Source organism: Hippichthys cyanospilos, chromosome 1 (assembly GCF_059441005.1).
Source record: "Hippichthys cyanospilos isolate Australia breed blue-spotted pipefish chromosome 1, RoL_Hcya_1.0, whole genome shotgun sequence".
Classification (NCBI taxonomy): Eukaryota; Metazoa; Chordata; class Actinopteri; order Syngnathiformes; family Syngnathidae; genus Hippichthys; species Hippichthys cyanospilos.
Window position 1 is genome coordinate 17,077,697 of NC_142369.1, and position 27,361 is coordinate 17,105,057.

Sequence of the window (27,361 nt, forward strand, 5' to 3'; positions counted from 1 at the left end):
ACGTCCCGTTTCTGTTTGCACCCTTAAACTTGTAAAGCAGATCAGTCATGGTCCATTTCATTCCAACTTTCAATTAAGGATTTAGTACAGCTGTCTTTAAGCATAAAGATTATTTGGGGTGATTTGTGTCTACTTTCTCTTGTGGTTTTTAAGAAGAAAACCTACTTTAGTTTTGACTCCTTTAAGAGAGCAATTCTAAAAATGGAATTGACAGATGACTTCATTCACAGCCTGCGTAACGGGCGTTTTGAACAAATCATTCAGCGGTGACTTTTTTGAGTAGGAAACATGATCTTACATCAATCTTGACATATACTGTATGTAGAACGCACTGCTTTACACCCCATTGCTGTCAGACCTCTGACAACAACTCTATGATTCTTTCTGTCGTTCTCACCTCTTCCTGCAACCATGGTGAGGAATCTAATGCTGAGGTGTTGCATTTCTGTTTGTGTAAGCATCTGTCACAAGTCCACTTGGGAAAATCTGAATAGCTGTACATGCCCCCAAGCAGATTTGTTGAACACGGAAAGCTTTTAGCAATATAACGTGTTTTGCTTTGCTGCACAGAGTGATGCGGCCAAATCCAGCTGACCCATTCCGTTCTCGTATTCCATCCATCCGTTTTCTGTAGGTGCTTATCCTCATTAGTATCGCAGGCTTTCTGGTTCCTATCCCAGCTGTCTAATCAATGGCAATTTTTTTGCTACAATTGTTGTCTGACTGGACCGATGTCTGTAAGTTTAATTACAGTTCAATGGTCTCTTGGCCTTTTTTTTTTTTACATTCAATTCAAAGTCTTATATTTTAATATGGCTAAATTACAACTGTCAGCCTACAATGTTAGTCAGGTAAATCTTACACGAGCAGATGGTTGCCAAAGAGTTGCGGTTTTTTTTTTATTTATTTTTTATGCCTAGAACAGACGTTTACCTTATTAATTTGTCACATCTGTGTTGTAAAGCTACACCCAAACGTGTTCTGTGCAGCGTGATCAAAGTTGCAAGGAAGGGGAGAAAAAAAATATGAGTGGGTGCCCTCCATGCTTACAAGGAGATATACTCACCTCAAAGAGTAAAAGAAAAATGATTACAGGCCTCTCTTCACTCATGTAGAAGCCCTTGTAAAAAACATTTGTAACATTTTCTTGTTTTTATTTTTTTGTTTGTTTTGTTTTTTTTTCCCCAAGGTGAATATGACTAAAAATTTTCAGTGATTACGCTACTATCAAAACATGCTGTTATTTTCTAGTTCTTGTTCTGAATTTAGGCGGCACAGTGACACAGTAGTTAGCACATGCACCTCACAGTTCAGGGACCCAAGTTCAAATTCACCTCGCTAAGGCTTTCTTATGTGGAGTTTGCATGTTCTCCCCGAGCCCGCACGGGTTCTCTCCGGACACTCTGGCCTCCTCCCACACTCCTAAAACATGCATGGCAGGCGTATTGGGCATACTAAATTGTCCTTAGGTCTGATTGGGTGTGTTAGTGGTTGTTTGTCCTTCTGTGCTCTGCAATTGGGTGGCAACCAGTTCAGGGTGCCCCCTGCCTACTGCCCATGGTCAGCTGGGATAGGTACCAGCAGGACTGCAACCCTAGTGAGGATAAGCGGTTCTAGAAAATGGATGAATGGATGTTTGGAATGTATGTCTGCTGCTGCCCCATAAGAACTTATCAGTTTTTCATATAAAAACTGGGTCAAAAACATATTCTCTTGAACGTTTAACTAATTAAGAAGAGTATTACACCTCCGTCTCTTCTCTCACTCTGTGGGAGTCATATACAGTAACATTATACCAATCCAAGATCCACAGTCTGAATATTTTTGTAGTCGGTTACTCTACTTTTTACTATGATCTCCTGGTTGTGAAGAATTGAAAAATGTTACTTGCATGATTATTTACTTTTTTTGTTCTATAGCAACTAGAACTTGATCAAGTATGACGTGTCAATATAGGAAATAACATAATTAACACATTAAACAGGAAATGTGTCTGGAACATCACAGCATATATGGTCCCCACTCATTGGTTCCAAAAATAAAGTAAAAATGAAAACGTGAAAGAGCTGAAGAATCCATTCACCACCATTTTATGTGCTATCTAGTACAAGAGTGGTGGTCAGTGGGACACTTCAAACTAAAACATTGTAATGGGTTGCAAGTCTCGGCCTCTCCACATCCATCACCCCCAGCTTGCGCAGCACACTTACTCAGCTAAAAGCTGTTTTCCAAAACATGCATGTAGTGATTATGCACATGTTGTACTAAACACATTTCTAGCAAGTAAAACGCAATTCATTAAACTGCCTAAGATGTAATGCTTAATTTCTGTTTCAATTATTTTTTGGAAAGTTTATGTCATCACAGTTTAAGCTTCACATTCACTTTGAAGAAGAGAAACGATCTGCATAAGAAATGATCGAGAATCTCAGTTGGTTTCAAAGCATAATCCTTGAGCGGTGCCAAGACACATGGATGGTCCGGGGACATGCATCTCCATAGAGCTGGACCCATCTGTCAGTCTTTGCTCATGCTTTGCCGCTTCCTCCGACAAATCTGACAGCTCTACGCCTCGGCTAGATTGAAAAATTATACAAACGTTCGGGTGGAAAGGTGTAATTGAAGATGGCAAAAGGGCTGATTGGGAGACATTTAAATGATTATTCTTATGTGTTCAACACAGGAGGGCGTGTGGCAGAGGCCGCACACAGACTCACTTTGAAATGATTGTAGCAGCTGACAGGTGGTTGACAAGTCCCACTTTTTCTCTCAATCTTTCCCCATGAACTGATGCATAACAGTTCTGTGGACATGATCTTCTAGTGTGCTTGTTTACAACAATACGCTTTTGTGAAGCTTTTGCTGAAAAATGAACATGAAAATGGCAATATACCCCTTATCAGGAATTTATCTACAACTTGATTGTCTACACACATATGTGAACTGTGCAGAAAATCATGCTAAAATGCTCAATTTTGCTGTCTGTAAAGCCACTATCACATCAAGCAGTCAACAATTGCAAGTGTTTTTAAAAGCAGCGAATGTGGCGAGATCATTGGAATTTATTCAAGGTTGCGAACGTTCTTTAAATGAGCACGAGACGATCATCTGATTTTACCTGAATTTTGAACTTGCTCAAAATTTTCATGCGGCAAGAAAGTCGCAAAAACTGTTGAACTCATGAACATTCAGCAAACATTGACACCCTTGAACAAACTGATGCGAACACACATTTTGTTACTTCACCAACAGTTGAAAATGTTTGCCCCTCAGTGAGATAATGGCTTAAAGGTCAGAAATTCACAACCGTTCGATGTTGTAATATAATACATATATTGAAACAATGCAGTTGAAGACAACAGGTGAAGTTTATTCATTTCAAAACAAATTAATCTCTTGCAGTACCAATTAGAATTATAAAAGCATTTTTTTTTTATTATTTATTATTTTATTTTATTTTTTTTTCAACTGTACAATCAAAGTAACATTATGAAAAGTGTGGCAAAAATGCTGACATAGACTTAGTGGCGGTGACGTTGGTTTCAACCCTAGGCCTTCAATGACGTCATGTTTATTCCTACCTAATATGCCTCATAAAAACAACAATATGACACTAGGGCTTAAGAATTCACACATATATACTACATCACACTTATTATAGGCTAATCAAGCAACACGGCATTTTCACAGCATTTAAAATCAATTATTGTCAGTATTCTTTACATTTTATTTTGTTATATATATATATATATATATATATATATATATATATATATATATATATATATATATATATATATATATATATATATATATATATATATATATATACACAAACAACAAACTCTCATCTGGCAATGAATTACATGAAGCTGAAGAGAAAAAAAAAAATGTCCCGTATGCCTTTGTCGGCTGCCTGTGTGGGTAAGCGGTGGACATGTACCTGTAATACATCCAACCTTCACAAGGCAGCAGCCAGCACATTAGCAGACTGCCAGAAAGCAGTGACATCACATGCATTACAGCCCTGCTGCCATGACAGTATCTAATGGAAGAAACAAGACACCTTTAATGAGGACACTAATTTAAGAAATATCACATTGTGCACTTAAATATGAATCAGATGAAGCTGTGACAGAACGGCAAAAGCATAATGCAACACAGGCATGTCTCTGTATTCACTATATGCTGGAAAAAAAAAAATACAATTAAAAAAAAAATACAAAAAAAAAAAAAAAAAAAAAAATATATATATATATATATATATATATATATATATATATATATATATATATATATATATATATATATATATATATATGTATTTATTACTAGTTCACAGGCTCTTAAATATTGCTCCAGGTGATTTCTTAAACTTTCTGTAATTTTTAACATCAACATATGACTTGGGCATCTGTATACCATATAAGAAACACATATCACATTTTCCCCTGACATAGTCAAAAGTTTCTATCTATGTGGTCTAAGTCAAGAGTTGTGTTCTGTCATGTTAAATGCAGTTGACAGAGAAGCAAGGCAACGCCCTAAACCTCTGGTCTGAGACTTTGTTTGCCCTCGGCAGCAACACACTGTACGCCCTTCATTTTGGTCTCAAAAACTGCCGACTGTGACTGATTTGCTATATGCCACTCAAATGGGCCGGTGTTAAACTTGCGCTTAGTCAAAAAGTACAACAAGACATGCTAGGGCTATGCTATTTCCACCACAAGTGACTACGGCTGTTTATAGTATTTAAAACCATGAGCATGGAACCTATAAGCTGGAAAACAATTATTTCCAGTTGCTCTGGATTTCACAATACCATTACCATGAAGCTTTTTTTTTTTTTTGTAAATTTTACAGGAATGTAGTATTTAAATATCCATTATGTCCATACATGTTTAAAAGTTAACCTCTCATAATGACATTAAAAAAAAAATGTAAATAAGGACTGAGGCATTTTACATAGTATGTTGTAAATGTCACATGAATGTACAAGTTCATCTCCTCCTTGCGTGGTTACACTGGTACAACACACCATTCACGCACCCAAACACACCTAACAACACTTTAGTGTGTCCAATACACCTGCCACACATGTTTATGGAGTGTGGGAGGAGGCCGGAGAGAAACCACACGGGCTCGGGGAGAACATGCAAACTCCGCACAGGAAGGCCGGAGTAAATTGGTCTTGAACTTGGGTCCCTCAACTGGACGTGCTTGCCACTGTGACACCAGGCCACCCACTTGCGAAAGGTAATACAGTCGGCCCCCGGTTTACGAACACCCTCTTTTACGAACATTTCAACTTGCGAGCGTGGACCGCGGAGTTTTTTGTCCCCCACTTGCGCACAAACCTTCCGTCTTACGAACAATATGACATGTTGGCCATTGTGTTCGAACATTTATTTTCGCTTTGCTATGTCAACTAATTTGGAATTTGACGCTTATCACAGCAACGTCGAACGCTATTGCTCTTACAATGTCACAGTCACTGTCTCAGTCACGGTGTCAGTCACGGAGTCAGTCACGGAGATGCTATTGCACGGCGTCACGTCAATCACAGAAATGCTGATATGCTATTGGCCGAACGCCTTTGTCTAGATTGATGGCACAGCTGGTCGGGACGGAAGGAAGGAGAGAAAATCAGTCAAAAATGGAAGGAAGGAATGTTGTGAAGACTTTGCAAACTTTATCTGTTAGACATGGCTTCTAAAATTGCAAGTGGCGGTAAAGGAAGAAGTAAGAGGATGATGACAATAGAAACCAAGCAGGAGATAATAAAAAAATACGAAGGAGGCGCATGCATAGTTAACCTTGCCCGTGAGTATGGACGGAACCGCTCGGCAATCTTTTAAGGGCAAGACTTTCCTTGCCGGGGGATGGACCTCGCTCGACAACAAAATGGAGAGGCTTCTTCTATTATGGATTAAAGAGAAGGAAATCGCCGGTGATATGTTTTAGTTTGAGAAAAGTTCTTGTTTAAGAAAATAAATCAATAAATTCTGCGGGTTGGTCTCTGCTCAACTCCGTCTCCACTCGGCTCAAGTCACGTCGGCCTAGAGGAAAATGTCATTTATCCTTTGTGTATCCATGTTAATTTAATTAACTGCAAAGTAGATTATGGCAGTAATTTTATAAATGTGTGTATATTCGTGATAGTTATAACAATGATTTCACCACGCTTTGCCAGCCAATGTGTACGTACAATTGACTTCCCTTTGCTACATCAACGAAATCATCTGCTCACGCACAACATGGTAACGCTGATATGCTATTGCTCTTACAATGTCACAGTCACTGTTTCAGTCACGGTGTCAGTCACGGAAATGCCGATATGCTATTGGTCGAACGCCTTCATCTAGCTTGATGGCACAGCTGGTCTGGGTGGAAGGAAGGAGAGAAAATGAATCAAAAACGGAAGGAAGGAATGTTGTTAAGACTTTGCAAACTTTATCTGTTAGACATGGCTTCTAAAATTGCTAGTGGCGGTAAAGGAAGAAGTAAGAGGATGATGACAATAGAAACGAAGCAGGAGATAATAAAAAAAAAATTAACACGAAGGAGGCGCACGCATGGTTAACCTTGCTCGTGAGTATGGCCGTAACCGCTCGGCAATCTTCTAAGGGCAAGACTTTCCTTGCCGGGGGACGGACCTCGATCGACAACAAAATTGAGTGGCTTCTTCTATTATGGATTAAAGAGAAGGAAATCGCCGGTGATAAGTTCTAGTTTGAGAAAAGTTCCGGTTTAAGAAAATAAATAAATTTTGCGGGTTGGTCTCTGCTCCCCTCCGCCTCCACCCAGCTCAAGTCACGTCGCCCCAAAGGTAAATATCATTTTTCCTTTGTATATGTTATTTTATTTAACTGTACAGTAGATTATGTTACTCATTTTTAATATGTGTATAAAGTCGTGATGTTTTTACCTAAGGTTTTTGCGCGCGTTGCACGCATTCACTAATTAACATAGGTTTGGATTGCCCATCATACGAGCAGTTCAAGTTACGAGCCTAGCCGCTGAACGGATTAAGTTCTTAACACGGGGGCCCACTGTATATGTTCTCTACTGGTAAAAGGTAAAAGTTTGAATAAAAAGTAATTAACTAACAAATAACTGTCCATTATATTGAAAATGCATTATAAGATAAGATAAAGTAGCAAATCATCTGAAAATGTCTTCTAGAAATTACAAACATGATTCAAGATGTTTACCCTATGCACATTAAAAACACCACACAAGCAATGACGATTTACAAACGGTAGAAAAAATGAAAAACAGCAGGGTTTTAACATGGACACATAGGCATAGGTACCATCCGATTTTGCTCCCGGGCTCCACTGGGGGCACACCTGTGTTAGCCTACTTCATTAGCTTATTTCATTTGTCGGCCAAATGTGTTCCACTTGTATTTGCTCATGTGGGCTTGACCTGGGTTCTGAATTGACCTTAACTGGGTTCTTGCTGGGTGAACTATATGTGATCCATGTAGTTGCTGAACTTATTATGGGTTCAATCTGGTTTTGCTTCTGGGCCCCACTAGGCCGCCACGTCAGCCCATATTGGGCTGTCAATGGTTTCTGACTAGGTTTTAGGTTAAAAAGGGGCAATTTTTTTTTGTCTGACCCATGTTTTCCCCACGGGTGTTTGCCTATATGGGCTTAAACGGATATCTGAATGGGCCTTAACTGGGTTCTAGCCGAGTAAACTATATGTGACCCATGCAAGCCACACCAGTGTTTACCCATTATGGGTTCCATCTGGTTTTGCTCCTGTATTTCACCAGGCCACCACGAGTCAGCCCATATGGACTTACATGGGTTTCTCACTGGGTGGTAAGTGGGTTCTAAAGGGGCACTTTTATTGTCTTGACCCATGTTTTCTCCAAGTGGGATTGAACTGGGATCTGGACGGTCCTTATGTGGGTTCCAGATGGACAAATTATATGCATCCCATGTAGGTCACAGTTGTGTTTGCCAGTTTAGGGCTCATAGTGGTTTTGGTGGGTCACATGTAGCACTGAAAGTAAAAGTACACCTATTTTACAAACCTAAGATATATAAGTGATTAATTTTTGTAAAAATATGTATTTATGTATCATACACATTCCTCTTTTCCCCAAGATTGTCAAAAAAAAAACAAAAAACAAAACTATATACAGTATTTTAGCACTTTTAATTGTTTTGAGTTTGGGTTAATTTAAATATTTATTTAGTTGCTTTAGTATGACATACAATATTTAGCAAAAATAAAATGGGGGTTTTGTAGAATCCCTATATATTTTACAAAAAAAAATTAGGGTTGACTTTTACTTTCGGTGCTACATGTGACCAAAAATCCAAACCAAAAAACTAAAAAACATTTGGAGCCATATGTGGGCAACTGTGGCCTATAGCGGCATCATAATTTATGCTACTGAGCTTCATTGTGAGGTGAAGGCACTCAAAAAATATGAGAAGAAAATGAGTGTCAAGCACTGAGATTTAATTGAAGGTCGGGGATGTGCTTTTTCACGGATTAGCAGCATGAATATTAAATCAAATACATGTTCTTGATATTGTAAGCAATCTCCAAAGCTGCATATATATATATATATATATATATATATATATATATATATATATATATATATATATATATATGTTATGAACCTATTATATGTTGTGGAAGTTGCCCTCTTTTTGTACCCTATTTCTACCTTGTTTCTGCTGTGTTAATGTTTTTGAAAGCCCTCTAAAATGTGCAGACATATGTACCAAAGATTCAATTTGGCAGTTTACTACTCAAAAAACAGTGCCCGGGCCATCGATTCTACTGATACAATGTTCACAAATGGCAATTCCAACCATGCATATTGCTCTTAAGGGTTGAAAAAAAATACCCAGCAATGACCATCTGTCCATCCTCGGCACCATCAATAACCCTAACCCTTACACAATATATAATCTGTCTTAGTTTGAATGGGTACCTCTGCAGTAAAATGACCATGTCTGATGTAAATGCTGGTTCCGTATTGAAAATAACAATCTGTTAATTGACTTACCTGTATGAATAAGTAATAGTATGAAGGTTTTCATTCCAATTCTTATACTTAGGAGGAGAAGAAAAATGGTTTTGTATGGGAACTAAAATGGACAAAGATCACTGAGTGCAAAGGAAAGTGTTTCTCTTTGTTACCATGGCCACCTGTAAATGAGATTTTTTTTTTTTTTTTTATCCCACTTCAACCACAGAAGATGTACAGACATGGAAAAACAGAGAGACACAGGTTGTTACTTGATTTTGATTAACGGCTGCATAGATGTTATTTTGGTAAGGTCTCATTTGTCTGTTGGAGACATGGTCCTGCAATGGGTCAAACATGCAGAATAAAAGATAATTCACAGCAATACAATAAGAGATACCTCAACAAGTACATGGTTTCAATGAATGAATGGCAAATTTTTCTTTGCTATATTTGAATCAATTACATTACTTGTATAAGGCTGAATGCAACTAAATCTCTCATGAAAAAATAATTACAATTTGCAACTCTTTCCCACCACAATAAATGGGCTGTATCATTATAATTAAACTTTTTGGAGCTTTTAATCATATTACAATGCTAATTAGAAAAATAGCCATTATTATCACTATGCCTGAAAAAGTACAAAAAGAGGGCGTGGCTCAAGTCTGGAAAAAAATCTCTGCACATGCGTCAACAAAAAGACACTACAACATATCTGTCTCACTCAATGATGTCAACAATACGCGGACCGCCCCCGCACTACTCATGCACACAAAAAACCACCCATATTATGCAGGCAGCTGCCCCTCTTGAGATATTTACTAAAAAAATGGCTTATGGAAGTTTTTTTTTTTTTTTTTTTTTTTATCATTTAATCAAACAGCCTGATTACAGCACCATCATGTCACAGACTGAACTTGTCTGCAGGTTTAGAAATAACAGTAGAACCAACATATTTTCAACATAACGCTGACACTTGTTGAAATACTGCGCCACATGCTATTGGACTGCGTCACGAGTCCTAAGATACTGGCGTCACTGTCAAAATGGCGGCATGCTACGGACTAGATCACACGTGAGTGCTTAAAATAACTATTTATTGTGCATTTTGCACTCTCCAAGATGGGACTTAGTAATGGATTAATCACCGGTTAAAAATGTGATATAGAAGTGCGGGCAATACTTGGTTGAAACCAAAAGAAGAGCTGGTGAGGTATTCTATATCCACCCTTTGGCACAACTGCTACTCAAATTGACACATGTATAAAAACCTGGGTTAAGAATATTCCGAGCAGTTAAAAAAAAAAATGTTTTGACCTGTTAGTTGAGTGTAAAAAGAAAAAAAAAAAATCACCATAGTCATTGTAATATCCAAGAAACCTGCATTCTGGTTTACAATTATCGATTTACATTATTTGGCAGCTGCTCCCAATAGTACTGTTCCTTATTTCAGAAGGATTTAACAGTTATTGAATTAAAATCAAAGCGCAGCAGGTTTTCCTCAGACTAGCCAAACAGTAGTGTCCTTTCGGAAAAAAATGTCAGAGTGCACTTCGAGAAGGAACAGTGTGGGATCAAGAGTTAGCCATGGCACCAGTCATAATCCACCCTTCAAAAGAGCCAGATGGAGAGGCTAAGGTTTCAGTCCAAATATTGTTTTTGGATTGAGGAGTGCACTGGCTCTCGCGCTCTCTCCATCGCTGCGTATCCTTCTCACCCAAAGCTACAGTACTCTTTAGTAGTATGCGCTTCCCTTCCTCGCTCGCTCTCTCAGGCTTTTCCTGCTGTGTTTTATCAGGTCCTGTCTCCTAAAGTCCTCAGAGTTCATCAAGACCTCTTGGGTCAGCCCTTGTTAATGTGTCCTGGTCTGGGTTAGGTTAAGGCATGGACTTGGTGTTTCTCATCCATATCAGATCTTGAGTGTTGACTTAAGGTCAGCACTTCAGATCCATCATTTTCATCATGAATCACTCTCAATGTTTTCACTGAGTGTGATTCACCGTGAAAATGTTGCTTAAAGGTGCCTGACTGAGGGGGTCCTAAATCAGCAGTCTTACCCTGAGACGCTTGATAAACATACAGCTCCAGAGTTTGTGTCTGGACTGGCGGGCCTGTGGGGCAGAAAGGTATGTGCTTAGTGGGATTGTGCCTCGCCTCATTCTCCAATTTTTTAACACACACAGAGCGACCTTGTGTGGAGCAGAGGGCTGAAGTCAGCGCACGCTTTTGACTACACTGCTACCATAAGTGCACACATTTGCACACAACTGCTCACTTTAAGGCCCCGTATTTGGAAGATGATTGTCCATACATGCACTACATTTTAGTGCTATAGTATAGCACAAACTAATATTGTGCTAATTGTTTAATGATTGAGTAAGAATCCGAATTTAAGATGCAAAATTACAAAACAGAAACTCGCTCTGCAATCACTCTTTCCAGTTGTCGTAGGTCTCAGAGTCCTATTAGCACCATCACAATGAATTTGCAATGAAACAGTCAAGTTGAGTTCAGAATAAACTCGAATCTCCAAATTAAAAAAGAAATAGTGCATCAGCAGTTTTCTCAAGGCTACCTCAATTTTTTATGCATGTACAGTAAATGATGAAGTCCTACCTTTGGCACTTTGGTGATTACATAGCTCATGAAATACAGTGGGCCCCCGGGTTACGAACTTAATCCGTTCAGCGGCTACGCTCGTATCTCGGATTGCTCGTATAGCGGGCAATCCAAACCCATGTTAATTCGTGAATGCGTGCAACGCGCGCAGAAGCCTTAGGTAAGAACATCACGCTGTATACATATGTTAATATTGAGTCAAATAATCTACTGTACAGTTTCATTAAATAACAAATACAAAGGCATAACGACTTTTACCTTTGGAAAGATGTGACTTGAGCTGAGATAAGCAGAAGTCAACATTATAAACCAGACATGCTATTGGTCTTACAGTGTCACAGTAACTTTTTCAGTCAGGGTTTTCTCTACTTCCTTCCATCCCAACCAGCTGTGCCATCAAGCTAGATAAAGGCGTTCGGCCAATAGCATATCGGCACTTCTGTGATTGACGTGTGATGCCGGCCAATAGCATCTCCGTGAGTGAGACCAGGTGACCTTAATCGACCAATAGCATATTGGCGTCTGACTGATACTGACTGATACTTATTGGCAGGTTTTTTAAACGGTTAGAATGTATTGACATCTAATTGATTAAAACACATTTAAACCTGTGACGATTCTTTGTCCTGCAATCGGCACACTTAATTTCATGTCAGCTGTTTTTCCCGACGTGAATTGAGCTGAGTGGAGGCGGAGGGGAGGGTGTGTGTGTTGTATTAACTAGGCACCATACTTACAGCTTATTCGAACATTAGTTCACTGTTGGTTTCAACCCACAGTATTGCAACAAGGGCGCTGTCCCAAAGCATGTCGAGAGGTTGCCGTCTAACATAACATGAAGTTATGTAGAACGACCCTTAAACAGCACTGAAATTCCACCCGTAAAAGGATGCAGAGATCAACGCTCAATGCCAACATGGCAACGTTAATAGGCTATTGGTCTTACAGTGTTACAGTAACTCTTTCAGTCATGGTGCAAATCACGGAGATACTAAAACATCATCCTCTTATTTCTTCCTTTACCGCTGCTAGTAATTTTAGAAGCTATGTCTAACAGATAAAGTTTGCAAAGTCTTCAAAACATTCCGTTTTTCACTCATTTTGTCTACTTCCTTCCATCCTGTCCCATCAAGCTAGATAAAGGCGTTCGGCCAATAGCATATCGGCATTTCTGTGATTGACGTGTGACGCCGGCCAATAGCATCTCCGTGAGCGAGACCGGGTGACCTTAATCGACCAATAGCATATTGGCGTCTCCTTGACTGACTGATAATTATTCGCACTTTTTTTTAAACGGTTGGAATGTATTGACAATTAATTAAAAAAAAACACACACATTTAAACCAATGACAATTCTTTGTCCTGCAATCGGCACATTTAATTTCATGTCAGCTGTTTTTCCCTTTAGCTGTACAAACACTACACTTAAATGGTAATATATTTAGACACCGTGAGTGAGACAGTCAGTGTGAGATTGTAAGACCAATAGCGTTCACGTTACCGCCTTAAGTATCTATTAATGATTGTAGATGACGCAACTGCTGAATATATTGACGCAGTTAGGGCGAGAACATTTCTACATTCTCAATGGCTGGTTTGACGGAATGCTCGCAAGACGAGAGGTTTGCTCGTAAGCGGAGGACATAATTCTCCCTGATCCACGCTCGTAAGGCGGAATGTTCGCAAATCAGGATGCTCGTAAGCAGGGGGCTGATTGTATGATGTCACTTTATGTAGTATTTTGAGTACCGACATTCTTTACCAGGAATTGAAAGGCCTCGTTGACTAAAACTACACCTTTCCTTTTGTGGCAGCCGCACCCCCTTCATAATGTCGTTTTAAAGATGACAAAAATGAGTGATTTAGTGACATTGAAAGGAACTTGAGTTGCCAACAAATCAAAATATGTGTCAAGACACCACACACAGTAACACCCACTCCTCTTATCAAATCTGTCATCTCGGAAAACCACTACTTATAACAACAGTTCCGAGTGAATTAGTGCAACGTTGATTGACTGCCTGTGTGTTCCTAATAACAATTTTTCGCCATTTGGACATTTCCTGCTGCTAAATTTTGAAACTAATAAAAGAAACATTGCTGTTTAATCGGTCGGCTCGTTGCAAAATCTCTACTCCTCATCCCCTGAATGAAACCGAAAGGAGCAAAAAAAAAACCCTGAACGTCTTCACAAATAAGGTGGGTATGTATTCACTCTTGCACAGGTGATATGGGTGCAGCGTAGAAGTGGTATGGGGCCTGTTATTGTCATATTGTCCATCGCAAGCGATTTTATCTGTTTGGTCAGGGCCCATCGTGAGAGCGCAGAATAAGCAGTTAATTCTAAGAAATGCATCAATGAAAGTAAAAACACTTTGGTAGTATTAATGGTGATTAATCAATTTTGTGAAATTGTGAAAAAGCCCCCAGAAGTTGTAGCTCAAAATTATTTCGATAGTGAAATAATTAGAGCGACAGTACACTATATTTGAAGGCGACCACCGCATAGATTGTTTGAAAAGCCTGAACTTTGGTTGTTTCTTTTGTGTGGGTCTTGTCACCTTCACTTCTGGCCTCAGGAAGGGAAAACCATCCTCTAATGAATGTGACAAGAGGTAACTTTTGCACAATAAACTGTTTGTTCTCTTTGATGTTTTCTTCTAACTCAATAGGATGTCATGGTTTGTTGGATTTTGGGTTTATTTTGAGGGGTTATGTTCCTTTCTGTTTTCATATATGGTTCTGCTCCTGCTCTTCTCGTGTCTCCCTGCGTTAGTTCTGATTTAGTCCACCTGTCCGCGTTACCTGCCCCCCGTGTCCTCCAATCCGCTCCCCTTGCCTATTGTTCCTGGCCAGCCGCCGTGCGTTTCTGATTAGTTTGTGAATGTATTTAAACCTAGTTTCTGTTACAGCCCTTTTCGGATCATTGTCATGTCATGTCAATTTCTCTGTCGCGTTTTCGTAGTCCCGTCTCATCCTTCGTCCCTCAGCTCCGTGTTTTCCTGCCAGTCTGCCCGTAGTGTTTGTTTTCTGTTCTGCCAGCCTGCCTGCGCCCTTAGTTCGAGTTTTTGCCGTCCTGTTTTTCCCGCTTTCGTTCCCGTTCGTGTTAATAAATATGGATTACATCAAGCCCTTATCTCGACGCCCTCCTGCTTTTGGGTCCTCCGCAACCACGCCGGCCTTCACACCCGCTGCCCACCCCCGTGACATATGAAGTTAATGTTTTTAAAAGTAAACCATGGCTTGAACCCTATGTTTGATCCTTTGATATTGAAATGCAGTGAAGCCGCCCCAATGCTTAATTCTTAAGTGCTTACCTCCAGCCACAATTGCAAATCTGGCAAAGAACCAAGCTACAGGGCCTCCATTTACTGGAAAATACAAATAAGATGATTGAAGAAGCCAGGTAACAACACCTATCTATCTATGTTCTTAGCCGCTTATCCTTACGAGGGTGTAGGTGGGGTACACCCCTGACAGGTTTCCTGCCAGTCACAAGGCACACATGAATGTGGGAGGAAATTGGAAAACCCAAGAAAACCCATGTGGGCATAGAGAGAACACGGAATCGAACCCTCAATGTGTGTGGCATATGGGCTAGCTAACCACTCCTGCACCATATTGCCCGGTAGCAGTAGGGTCACAAACTCTTTAAATCATGACATTTTGGATGTTTTGTTGCTCGTGTATGATACATTCATACAAGTGTTTTTGTGTCTGGCAACAGTGCCCAGCTTCAGGTCATTTCTTGTCAATCTCCCTTTTTCTTGTCACAATCTCAACATTATGCTTTGTACCCCTTTCTTTGTTGTCATAGTTCCCATTGACATTTCCTTCTTATCCTACCTAATCCCATGAATATTAGTGAAATATACCTCCATCGCGTGGTAAATCAGAAAACCTGTAATCCTTTACCACATTCATAAGAATTTACTCACATATATTAAAGAACTTGAACATTTCCACTTGTTTGCCCTGACTGTTTTCCGATCAGATTTTGGTGAGAGGAAAAAAAAAAATCACGCTTACCGCACCCCACACCACTTGACATTGGATGAGCAGCATTTCCTTCATTTGGTATTTGGGTGGAAAATCCTCAAATTCAGTCATCCCAATCAACGATATATGTACATTCAGAAATTGAAAACTTCAAATAGAAAAGAATTTCATGTCTACAGCTAGAATCACACTTGAAGAAAATATAATTATAATAGTCCTGCTTAAATTATGTTTTCTGCTGTCGTACGACTGTGTGGATGACATACTGGATGCATTTTAAATGAGTACAACTGCCAGATAATTTGGTTTGTACATTACCTGCAGTAATTCCTAATATTATTTTTTTTTTTGCAGATGGTTTTAAAACATTAAATCATCTATGATTTAAAAAAAAATGCTTGCTTATTATTTTTTTTTAATTGTATCCAGACATGCATTGTTTTGAATATATTGCTGTGAGGACAGCAATTTCAGCATCAACGATATGTGCAAGCCTTGCTGATTCTGCTGGGCCAACAAAGTCAGCAACGACACTGCCCCGCTGTATCTTGTGTTTTAAACTGCTCCTGTTTAAAAAACAAACAAACAAAAACAGTCGTGTGTTAGTCTCACCACTTAGTTCCTCCACATTAAACTGGAAAGTGAGCTAAAATGCCCTCCAACCAAACCCCCCACTGGCAAGGCAACCTGTTCAGGGTAAGTCTTTAGCCAAGGGGTGGGGTGTGGGGGACATGCATATACCCATACCCATACCCATATCCATATTTGTGCCTAAGTTGGTGTATACAAGTAACAAAGATGAAAAAAAGCAATGGGGCTTCACCGGTACCTCTGCCACATAAAGATTACTTTGATCCTTACACTGTCTCTCGCTCGCATCTATTGGGCCTGTCATAATTAAATTAAGTCTCACCACCATGCATCATCTTACCGAACCCCTGCCCCACCCTCACACATTACCGAATTCCAGTCCATGAGGTCAGCGCAAATATCAGAGCAGGTTGATGCTGAATATATAGTGGTACATGTGTTAGAAATAACCAAAAGCAAACAGATGACTTAATTACCGGTGCTCAGAAACATGTAAACAATACAACCGGATCAATGCAAAAGAAATTTCACAGTCGGTGGGGGGGACATATATACTTATCGAGGGACACCACTCTTGTTCCCCTCCATAAAAGCAGAATTACCGATATTCTCTGGAAAACAAAATGTTCTACTCATCTTTCTTTGCATCACTCTTCTCTACATTTAATTATTATTGTAATCCAAGAGCAGACTTGACTCAGTGTCATTTGCATTTGATTTTGGTAGCAGGCCTTTGACTTTGATTGGAAAATACTTGATGAAATAAAAAAAAAAAAAAAAAACTTTGCTATCACCCCCTTATAGCTGTGCTAATGTGAAAACAGTCACTGGGAATATTGTGCTTGTTAAGCTTGTTCAAAATTGCATTCAATTGAATGTATCATTTAGCAAGAGAAATGACTTGGAGCAGCAACATCAGCAGGTTTTTAAAACTCATAACTTTTCCCTTGGTTGAAAGTGTATCATTTTTATCAGGTTAAAATCAAAATTATGGTGCTTTGCTGAGAAAAATAAAAGTCAGCAATAAAAATACATAATCAAATGAGCTCATAATTACTCCATTATAGGTGGGTACCAGTTTACATGTTATTTTGACTCCAGATAAGATGTTATCAATGGTGGTTAATCTGTTTCCTTGGATAATTTATGATTCACATATTTCAGTGATGCAGTTTCTGAAAGGAAAGGCTATTCATTCAAGATTTTGGCAGCGTCAATAACTTGGGTCATTAGCAAAAGTGGTTAGGTTTAACTGCGAGGCAGCTGGAAAAATATATGATCTTGCAAATCAATTTTGCTACTTTGTAAAATGATAGCAATTTTGATGACTGCACCAATTAGCATCTTTTGGTAAAAGGTAGAGGGAGTAGAAACGTTCTTGATTTCCATTCGTGGAAGGCCGGAAAGCAAGCTTACAAGCTGACAATGCTTTGAATGTAGGCTAGTGCTGTATAATAGCCATTGGTACAACGTCCATTTTTTCAGAACAAAACCTTTCTTTCAAAGAATATCATTGCTGTAAGCATTTACCCCAACTACCTAGTGCTGTGACAAATTGTAAAATGCCTTCCCTTTTCAGCTAGCCAATTTGCCCTAAATGCGTTTGGAAAAAAAACTTACATTGTTGCCATCGTTTTCATCTTGGTGAGTTCATTCGACCCCTTAAATTCAACCGTTTTCCCTTCACACCCTTCAAGTTCAAGTGGTTCCGTTCTTTAAAATAAAGGCACATCCATTGCACTTGCTTTTTGCTGTGCTCAGGACAAGATAGGGCACAGAATGGAGAGCTGGGGCACAAGGTTGTCCATATTTGGCGCTGATTACGCAGAAACTGAACAGGTATTAGCCTTGTGCCTTTTCTGCTGGATTTGATCTAAAGTGGAGTGAATCGCTGTCACATGTATTTGTCAACATTTTAATCAAAACCCCTGCTAGAGGAGGGAGGACATTCGCAGTAGCTGAAAAATGCTGTTTTGTCATTTCTATGGAATAGCAGGATCTTGGTGAATTAAGGCTCATCCATGATCTCCAGCTTTTTGAAGACTGCTTTACGGTGTACTTGGAGCTGAGCAGGGGGTGATTTCTTTTTAACCGTGTCGCGGTAGCTCATCTGTCAACACAATGGTTGACAGATTACTGGCTAATTACTGGTTTGTCTTCTCCATACTATACAATTCTGGCAAAATCTTTTGTGATTTTTTTTTCAGCTACTTGTCACAACTGTTATGGGAATCCCAATAATGGTATAGCAAAAAAATTAAAGTGAGGCCCAACCAAAATGTTATTATTAGTAGTATTATTATTTTTTCCTTGGGAATGAAATGACAAATAGTGATCAAAACCAAAAGAAATATTTTTATCCATCAGAATTTTTGGGGCTCATCATGATCACTCATTTAAAAAAAAAAAAAAAAAAAAAATCAAGATCCCATCCAAGAATGTGTCTATTTAAATCACTTATTTATTGCATGCACTTGCTATGTATACAGAGTATCGAACAATGTTTTTTTCCATGATATTTATTAAATAAAGCATTTTTGCTCTAGACCAGCAATCTTTGTCATACCCAAAACTGAGGTGAAAATATTAATGACCACTAGAAGGCATTCAAAAATTGGAAAGACATAGTGAACGTTAAGTCAGGCAAAACAACAACTTGAATCAAAAATAATTGTTGCAACAACATGCTGTAACTAAATTATTACATCGTCATTAAATTCCTTTACCACAAGAAATAATTACTGCAAATAAGGAACTAATGCCATCGCCACCGTTCCCATGACAATACGGTCACACTTGTGCTAACAAAAAGTTTAACGTCGCCTCTCTAAACATTTATACATATAGTCGGGAAGAACCAATCAATAACATCATTGATCACTTGACAAATTATGACATTATAGCTGTAATTCGTGTACACGCATGCCAAGATGCTAGGCAGCAGTAATATCGCAAATTCTGCCCTATCAGAAAGACGTGTCCAATCAGAAAGAACTTCCGCCTATGACGTCACCGGTATCCGTGTCTTCGGCAAAAAGAGTAGCGCGATGACGCCAATCCCCATTGAAGCTGTCAGACGTAACCACGAAACCGGAGACTTGGTCAAATCTCCACTTTGGCCCCAGGTTTGGAAACATTCGATTTTGATGAATAAAAAAGGCTGGCCACATATAGAAAATAGGGCAAAATGGAGACATTTACAGCCCATTTCCAAGAACCCCAGCTACATGGAGACATGGCCACAGTCCACCAGTCCATTCACCCCATTTCTGTCTCACCACACCTGCTCACCTCACTCCTCCCAATCAGCACCAAATACCAACAGCTGCTACCAATTACCTGCTCTGAATATGACCCAGTCACTTGATCACAGAATTCGCCAGATTGTGTTGTCCCGTTATGCCAGCACTCTACCCAGCCTGTCCCTGACCTCCCACTTGCCTTTTGCCCACTCCAGTCTGACCGTGTACCGATCCAGCCAGTCTCAAACCATCCGTCTGCCTGCTGTCCTCACTTGTCTGATCGTGTACCGACCTAGCCTGTCTCTGACTACCCACCTGCTCGCTGATGACCCAAGCTGACACCGCTTGGCTTCGACCCACCGTGGTCGCCACGCCGTCACCCTCCGGCTAGCCATTAATTCCCCAGATAGCAATAAAGAAACTTTAACAGTGCTTACCTGCCTTTGCCTGCTCCCGGGTCCTCTCTTCACCCGTGATAGATTTTTATTTATTTAGTTTTTCTTACATAATCCATTTTTCAAGTGTTAGGCAAAAAGAGGGTTTAAAAATGGCTGGTACTGACTTGAATTAGAAACTGGATTGTAAGGTAATTGCTTAAGTAAACTGAGCTTCTGTTTATTTTGTTTCACCTAACTTTTGTTAACACCTAACTTGTGTTTATTTTGTTTCACCTAACCTGAAGTTTCATAAGATATGCATACGTCTGGTGTGACCTTGCAACTTTAGAGGCATTTTTTTTTCCAAGACATTTGGGTTTATTTTTAATTGCAGGACTTCAAAGGCATTCAACTCCTTCAGTGCTTAGCTAAACACATGACTAAATTCAAAGAATGGCATCTATACGTTTGGAATATGTGAAGGTGATAAGGGGGTGGGGCATCTGTTTGTCACTCCAGCAGTGGTCGCATTCTTGTAAGGTCAGTGATCCGGGCTACAGTACGTTTGGGCCCTGCTGACAAAAGTATGGTGTGTGTGTGTGTGTGTGTGCATGTTGGGGGGGGGGGGCTGTCACTGATCCCCTCGGATGCTAAATATACCCAGGCGTGATTGACAGGGGCAGGTGGATTGAGTTGGGACAGTGGTAGGGGCATTGGGAATGAGAGTGTCTGGAAAAAAGTCCACCTGATTTCTGTTCAGATGCGGCGAGACATCGGGGCAAACGCACAACCCAAAACAGGGGTTTCTATTCAAAGCCAGCTGGTCTGGCTTTATCACATGCAGGGCATTTATTTCGGGCGCTTTGTCGATATTTGTATTTTTTCTTTCATCCTCTTTTAATGGTCACCTTTTTTCTTTACTTTTAAGTTGAATTTGTTTGTGCCTCAGCTGGTGCTGCAGGGTGTAACTTCCTGGTGAAGCAAAGACAAGGCACGGGTAAGTTATTCATTTTACATCAAAAGGAAATTAAGAGTTTACAGTGGGTAATGGCTTCCTAAACAGATAGGCCATATTATTTTGATTACCATGCCTCTTTTTTAAGGAATACTGTATTTAGTTTGATTTGAATGGATGTTTTTGCTCATTTCATCCTGGATGTAGTGAATGCACAAGACTATTAAGGTGTTGTTTATTCAGTTTCCTCTGCATCGGCACAGCGCAGTACATGATACCAGAGACGCTCCGGAAAGGTGTGGTCAGGGCCCAGCTGTTACCAATCGTTCCTGAAGAACACTTAGGGAATAGGTGACTGAAGCACCTGGGAAAGTGTGCCTTAAACTTTTAACGCCTCTGGTGTTTTCTACCTTTGAAATAAGACAAATGATTGGAGGCGTTAAAGTGTAACTTAATATAGTGTTATTTCTTCTTTTCTAATTCTTCACAGTCAGTTGAAGTTACTGCTACAGTTAAGGGTAATTGCTTAGAACATCTCCGTTCACAGTCTGGAACCATTGGTGAGAGAAAAGAGCTTCAGCATGCTGTTTTCTTTAAAAATGACTCATTTCCTCACGGTAGCTCCCCATGTAGGAGGTACGCACTCCAATAACAGTCTGCATCACAGGGTTTGGTCTTTAAGGACACACTGAGATAAAGTTTGGAGGTGAAGAAAAATCTTTGACACTTAATGTTATTGATAAATGACTTTGAGAGGGGAATATCTGAAATCAGATTTAGCCAGAATTAAATAAACTGACTGGAAAAGCCTTGAGGTTAAACACTTTATTTTAAATGTTAAACCATTTTCAAATAGTGCTTTGTAAGAAATTATTTTGTATTTTGATTCGTTTGAATATAATCATAACAAAATATCAGAAAGCATGCAACTTTTCCTCAGTCATTGGGAAGCGTTAGCAAACGCTTGGAAACTTGGACCCAGTTTACAGTAACTGTTCAGTCTTCTCTTATTAGCTTTTCTGCCCTCTGAATTCCACTGCTTTGATGGGCAGCGGAATTGAGGAAACATCTTGTTTTCTCTCTCTGTAGGGAGGTTAGCGTGCTTACGCACTTGCCTGTCTTTGGAAACTCATCCCTCCTTGTCATTTCACCCATTTCTGCTTTGTCACTGTCATATCATATCGTATGACTTGTAGAGAAAATATCTTTGATCTATCATCGTTGCTCAGTTTCATGAATGAGACCGATTTTTAATTTTCTTGAGTTGCAGTGTACTTAAATAAATGTGTGGCTCAAGTGGAATGTTCTTAAGGCAATTTCTAACCGGGGTTCATTTAAATGACGGTCAAAGGTTCTGATACACCAAAGTACTAATCTGCTGTTGTTTACAAATGTTTTTTTTTTCTTTTTTTAAGAATTCTGACTAAATGCAACCCTGTGTTTAGCCAAAGTGTGTTCCTGTAAAATTTCATTTTTGAACAAATTATCACTCAACTTTTTTTTTGCTCCCGTGTTTGAAAGAAGTTATTTTCTGCCTGGAATGCAGTGAAATTTGTTTCGCTTTTCTTCGTTTGGTTGTAATAGCATATCATTCATTGTTTTACCTTCCTTTCCTTTTTCATTATAAAACATTTTTAACATTTCCAAAAGGCATATGACCTCCTGCACTAAAACTCCCCTTCCATCTACCAGCTCTGAGCTCCGTCGAGGCCAAAAAATATCAGTTTGATGCTCCGGCGCTACGATACAGCGGCAATGTGCCGGGGCGGCCTAAATCTACAAAACAAGCGCTGGCGCGAGGCAGCTCTTTTGATCTGCAGCTAATCTCAGTTGCCTGCCTCCCCTCTGATCATGTCTGAATAAGAATGAGTTGGGGGGCCATCCTGGAGGCACAAAGAGCTTTAGACACAACCGCTCATCTGCTGAGATCCAGCACGCAGCGCGCGCTCGCATTTACAGTTGTGAAGGCTCCACTCGCGCTTTAGAGCCTCGTTTAGACGCATCGTATTCTTTTTTTTTTTTCGCAGTCAGATGCTATCAGCTCCTTGTAGAGCATGTGGAAGAAGTAGCGTCACTATGCTGAGTGATCTTTAATTGTCAAGGTCAACAGCTGAAAGAGGGCCTGCTGTGTAGTGGTTACCATAGTGAGTTTGTGTTTTGATCAATGGCTGGATTTGAGATTTGTAAGATACCTCAGCAGCCGGTATTGTAATAAGCCAATAACCACGACCTACTGTACACACCAGGGTTGTCAAACTCATTTTAGCTCAGTGCCCACATGGAGGAAAGGCTATCCTCAAGCAGGCTGGACAGGTAACATCATGCTAAATATTTTAAAAACAGTTTGTGTCATTTAGATGTAGATTTTTGCTCTGTGCACCGGTCTACTTCCAGTTTATCCGAATGTCATTTTAAAGTAAATGTACAGTATATATTTAAAAAAAAAAAACATACATAGCAAAAACTTCCTTTTAGGTCCCCAATGCATGCTTTTACAGTTGAATGAAATGAATGGAAATATTTGATGGTCTTTCACCATTTCTTCATAAAATGCATATTTTTTTATAGAACACAAAAGATCAACTAAAAATAAATAAACAAATATATACGTACAATTAAAACACAAATATCCAGAGTAGGGTGGGTCAGTGGTGCAATGAATAGCACGTCCGCCTCACAGTCAAATGGACCAGAGTTCAAATCCACCTCACTCTAGCCTTCTTGTGTGGAGTTTCCATGTTCTCCCCAAGCCTGCGTGGGTTCTCTCCGGGCACTCCAGTTTCCTCCCACACTCCAAAAGCATGCATGGCAGGTGTATTGAGTATACTAACTTGTCTCTAGATGTGGTTGGGTGCGTAAATGGGTGTTCATCTCTGTGTGCCTTGCAATTGGCTGGCACCCAGTTCAGGGTGTCCCCCGCCTACTGACCGAAGCCCGTTGAGATTGGCGCCAAAAAGCCTGCGACCCTGGTGAGGATAAGCGACTCTCCCTGGGGACACATCCAACATAAAAGATTTATTTACCTTTGAGCAACGTGATGAGCATGTGATTGCCATATTCTCTAGTGAGGGTAGCTTAGGCTAGCTTAGCTCTTTAACATCACTTGCAATCTCGAGACCTATGGCTAACCAATTAAAGTTTTAATTAAGCACTACAATGCACAGTAAATATCATATTGAAAGCACTCAAAAAACATCAAGTCTTTAGGCAGCCATCCTTGTGACCCCGTGCGCTGACCAATAGCAGACCAACATCTTCATGACCCTGTGACGCCAACTAATAGTATACTGTTATCTTAGTGAGTTGGGAAACCGACCAATAGCAGACCAACATTGTAGTGATGTAAGCGGTGATGTATGTACGTATGACGTATGAGCGCACACTGACTGCCACGTTGGATGTGTTGTAAGGCAAAAGAAATGGCGTAAAGAGACAAAAACACACACACACACACACACACACACATCGCGGGCTACGTCCTAAGGTGAAATAACATAAGGCAGGGACGTCGTAAACTAGGGGTCCACTGCGTGTGTGTGTGTGTGTATATATATATATATATATATATATATATATATATATATATATATATATATACACACACACACACACACACACAAATGACAATTGCTGAGAAGGGGAGAGGTTACATGGCTGTGACCCGCCATTTGGGAGTGAACAAACCCACCGTCCACTACGGACGAGGCGAGCATTAGAAGACGGCTGCCATCACCTTGTAATAAAATGATCGGCTTGTAATAAAACGATCGTCTGTATGGAAGCTCCTTTAGCAATCTGGATTGCCGACTGCCGGCGGAAGAAGCTCTTTCTTTTGAAGTCTCCCGCAGCTGCGGTCATATTAGTAGCGGCCCAGACATTGAATTAAAGTCTAATCTGAGACTTCATAGGAAAAGGGGAACAGTCCACTACTGTACCGTGTATAAGGTTTAATCATATAAGATTTAAGATTTGATGACTTTTCACGTGTAAAAAAAAAATCAACATTTTTTTTTTTTTTTTTTATAATGTATTTTTTTTATATGAAAAGTGGGTGCACTACTTCGCGGATTTTCAGTTATCGCTACCGGTTCTGGGGCGTATTTACCGTGATAAACGAGGGTTCACTATATATCTATGGATTAAAGAATGAAATTGACTTTGATGGTCAGACCAGCAGAAAAGGCCTTGCTGTCTCTGACGGCCCACCACAGACTAAACTTACTGTATTTAGCCATTTTCAGCATTAAAATGTCTGTGTTGCCTATAATTTTACTTTATCACATGCTCACAGCTCAGGTAGCAAACAGTCTCAGCTCACCTGTTTTCTGGGTTTGTTCTCTTGACATTCATAGGCTGAGCTGTAATTGGCTCGGCTAGCATAGTAGTCTGGGCAAGAGTACAGATGTAATTGTTTTTAACATGTGATCAACAGTGGTTAATATTTCTACTTACTGTATATAATAGTGGAAGTTGCTCCAAAATGGTTATTTGGTTTTATGGATGATTGAAATTGATTATTTCTACTCTGTTGCCTCTGTAAACAACATTACAGAATCCAAACAAGGGAGATCAACCAGCACTCTCAAACGGATTGTGTTGGATATGCAGTTGCTCCACAGTACTTGTGCTGTGATGTACAACTGCCGTTGATAACACCAAGAACTTTTTGTAATATTTTAATTGGTTACTTTCAGTGTGAAAGTCTTCATCAAGTGAAGAAGCACCAGCTTTGAGCTGCCTGCCAGCCCACCCTATGGCGTTGTGGTGCAGCCAGTCAGCTCAGTCACAGGACCACAGGGCTCTTCCTGTGATGTAACAGGAGCATCAGGCAGAACAAAGGCAAAGCTTGTTGTTCAGCTTGTGCCTCATCCATTATGCATAAAAAAGGTATACAGTTAGAACACTGTTGGTTAAGCATGGCACATGCCCTTCGCCGTCTCATGTTTGACACTGCTCACAGTCAGGGGTCGCTATGAGGTCTTTGGTAAGACCTTTTTACTGTGATACTGTTGGCGGCTAGGTCCAGGGTTCTGTTCTCTACAAGATAAATGATGTACGACGAATGGCCTAATTATACTTTCATAAGTCAGTGAGTCATGGCAGAATTTTACTTAACATTTATCAAGACAGTTGTTTAAGCTAATGATCTTGAAATGCAGATTGACTGTGAAACACCAACTACAATAATTCCAAATAAATTGTATGGCATTCATGATAATATTTATGATATCCTAGATTTTTTTTAAAAAGGAATGTTTTCATCTTTCCTACCTTTCCTATTTTATCACAAAAGCGTGTTTGCGTGCACAATTAAAAATATTCCCCCCTTGAAATAGTGATTTTGCTATTTTATGATTTTTTTTCCCTGTGATATGCAGCCACATGACTTAATTAAGTGATTTCTGCCACCTTTGCTCACCTAATTACACTGCACATTGGTAAAAATCCCTTCAACTATAATTACTGGTGATATTGACCCGAATTTCATTACAAATATGATTAATAAGAAGAGCCAAATTATGCTTAATATAATGCTTTGAATGACTAACACCAAGAACAAAAGCAGATCTGCCGGACTGATGGGTGGTGGGGGCTGTAGCGGTTATATGTAATCTGGATAAAACCATACTAGTGTGATGTAGGATGGTCCGGAAAACCCCAATAAGGTTCAGTCTTAGATTTACTCAATAAAGACAAAAAATAAACTCTGCCCTTCAATCTAGAGAACATACATCTTCACAGTATTAGACACTCTCAATTTGAGACAATACATTCAAATAAAAGTACAATAATACTAGTCTTTCAAAACTGCATTTCCACTGAGTTGAAAAGTTCATTTTTTTGTTTTACAAAACCTCTTGTTTTCTTGGGTTTTATTACTAACCTGACGAAGTGTCCACTAAGCATCTGAGGTAAAAAGTGATCAAATGCGTTGGACTTAATTGTAAATATGTGAGCCACTTTGCAGTTCAAAGCACCTATTGTGATTTTATTTAGTGCTTACTATTATACATGCTTAAAATACCTAGCTAAATCTATCATTTTGACTGATAGATACCAGTGTGTAATGTAAACACAACAAAATGAATCCACACAACTCTGACGGTAAAGCATGTATTCCAATGCAAATGTTGATTCCCGTCGTAAAAATAGAAAACATCTGTAATACTGTTCAGAAAGAAGTGCTCATATTTGCCTTAATTTACAAAGAACACCTGAACACAACTTGCCGACACTAACTACGCAACAAATAGTTTAAAAATAACATTGAAACAATCAAATTGACAAACGCATGCTTTTACCTACAGCATAGTTTGATTTGAAGTGTGCTCCTGTCTGCAAAATATCACTTCATATGCAACATAAATCAAAGGAAGGTAAGACAACTTCCATCCACCCACCCAAAAAAATCAAACGTCTGAGCACAGGAAATCCAAAATTGTTCATATGAAAAAGACTGAAAGAACGCTGTAGTTTTGCACTTTTTATGTGTACACTGCACTGTAAAATACAAAACAGGAAGACGATATCGGAGGTGGGCAACTTTTTTTTTTGCAGCTCCGACATTCGT

At 39.6% G+C, this 27,361-nt stretch overlaps 1 protein-coding gene across 1 annotated transcript in view; it reads left to right on the forward strand.

The window, feature by feature from the left end:
- The first annotated feature begins 20,690 nt into the window (after window positions 1–20,690).
- The window catches only part of mef2cb (myocyte enhancer factor 2cb), a 79,534-nt gene continuing 72,863 nt past the window's right edge, over window positions 20,691–27,361 (forward strand). The window contains exon 1 of the mRNA XM_088422126.1: window positions 20,691–20,832. The gene's annotated coding sequence lies outside the window, so the exon portion shown is untranslated. The remainder of the gene's footprint in view (window positions 20,833–27,361) is intronic.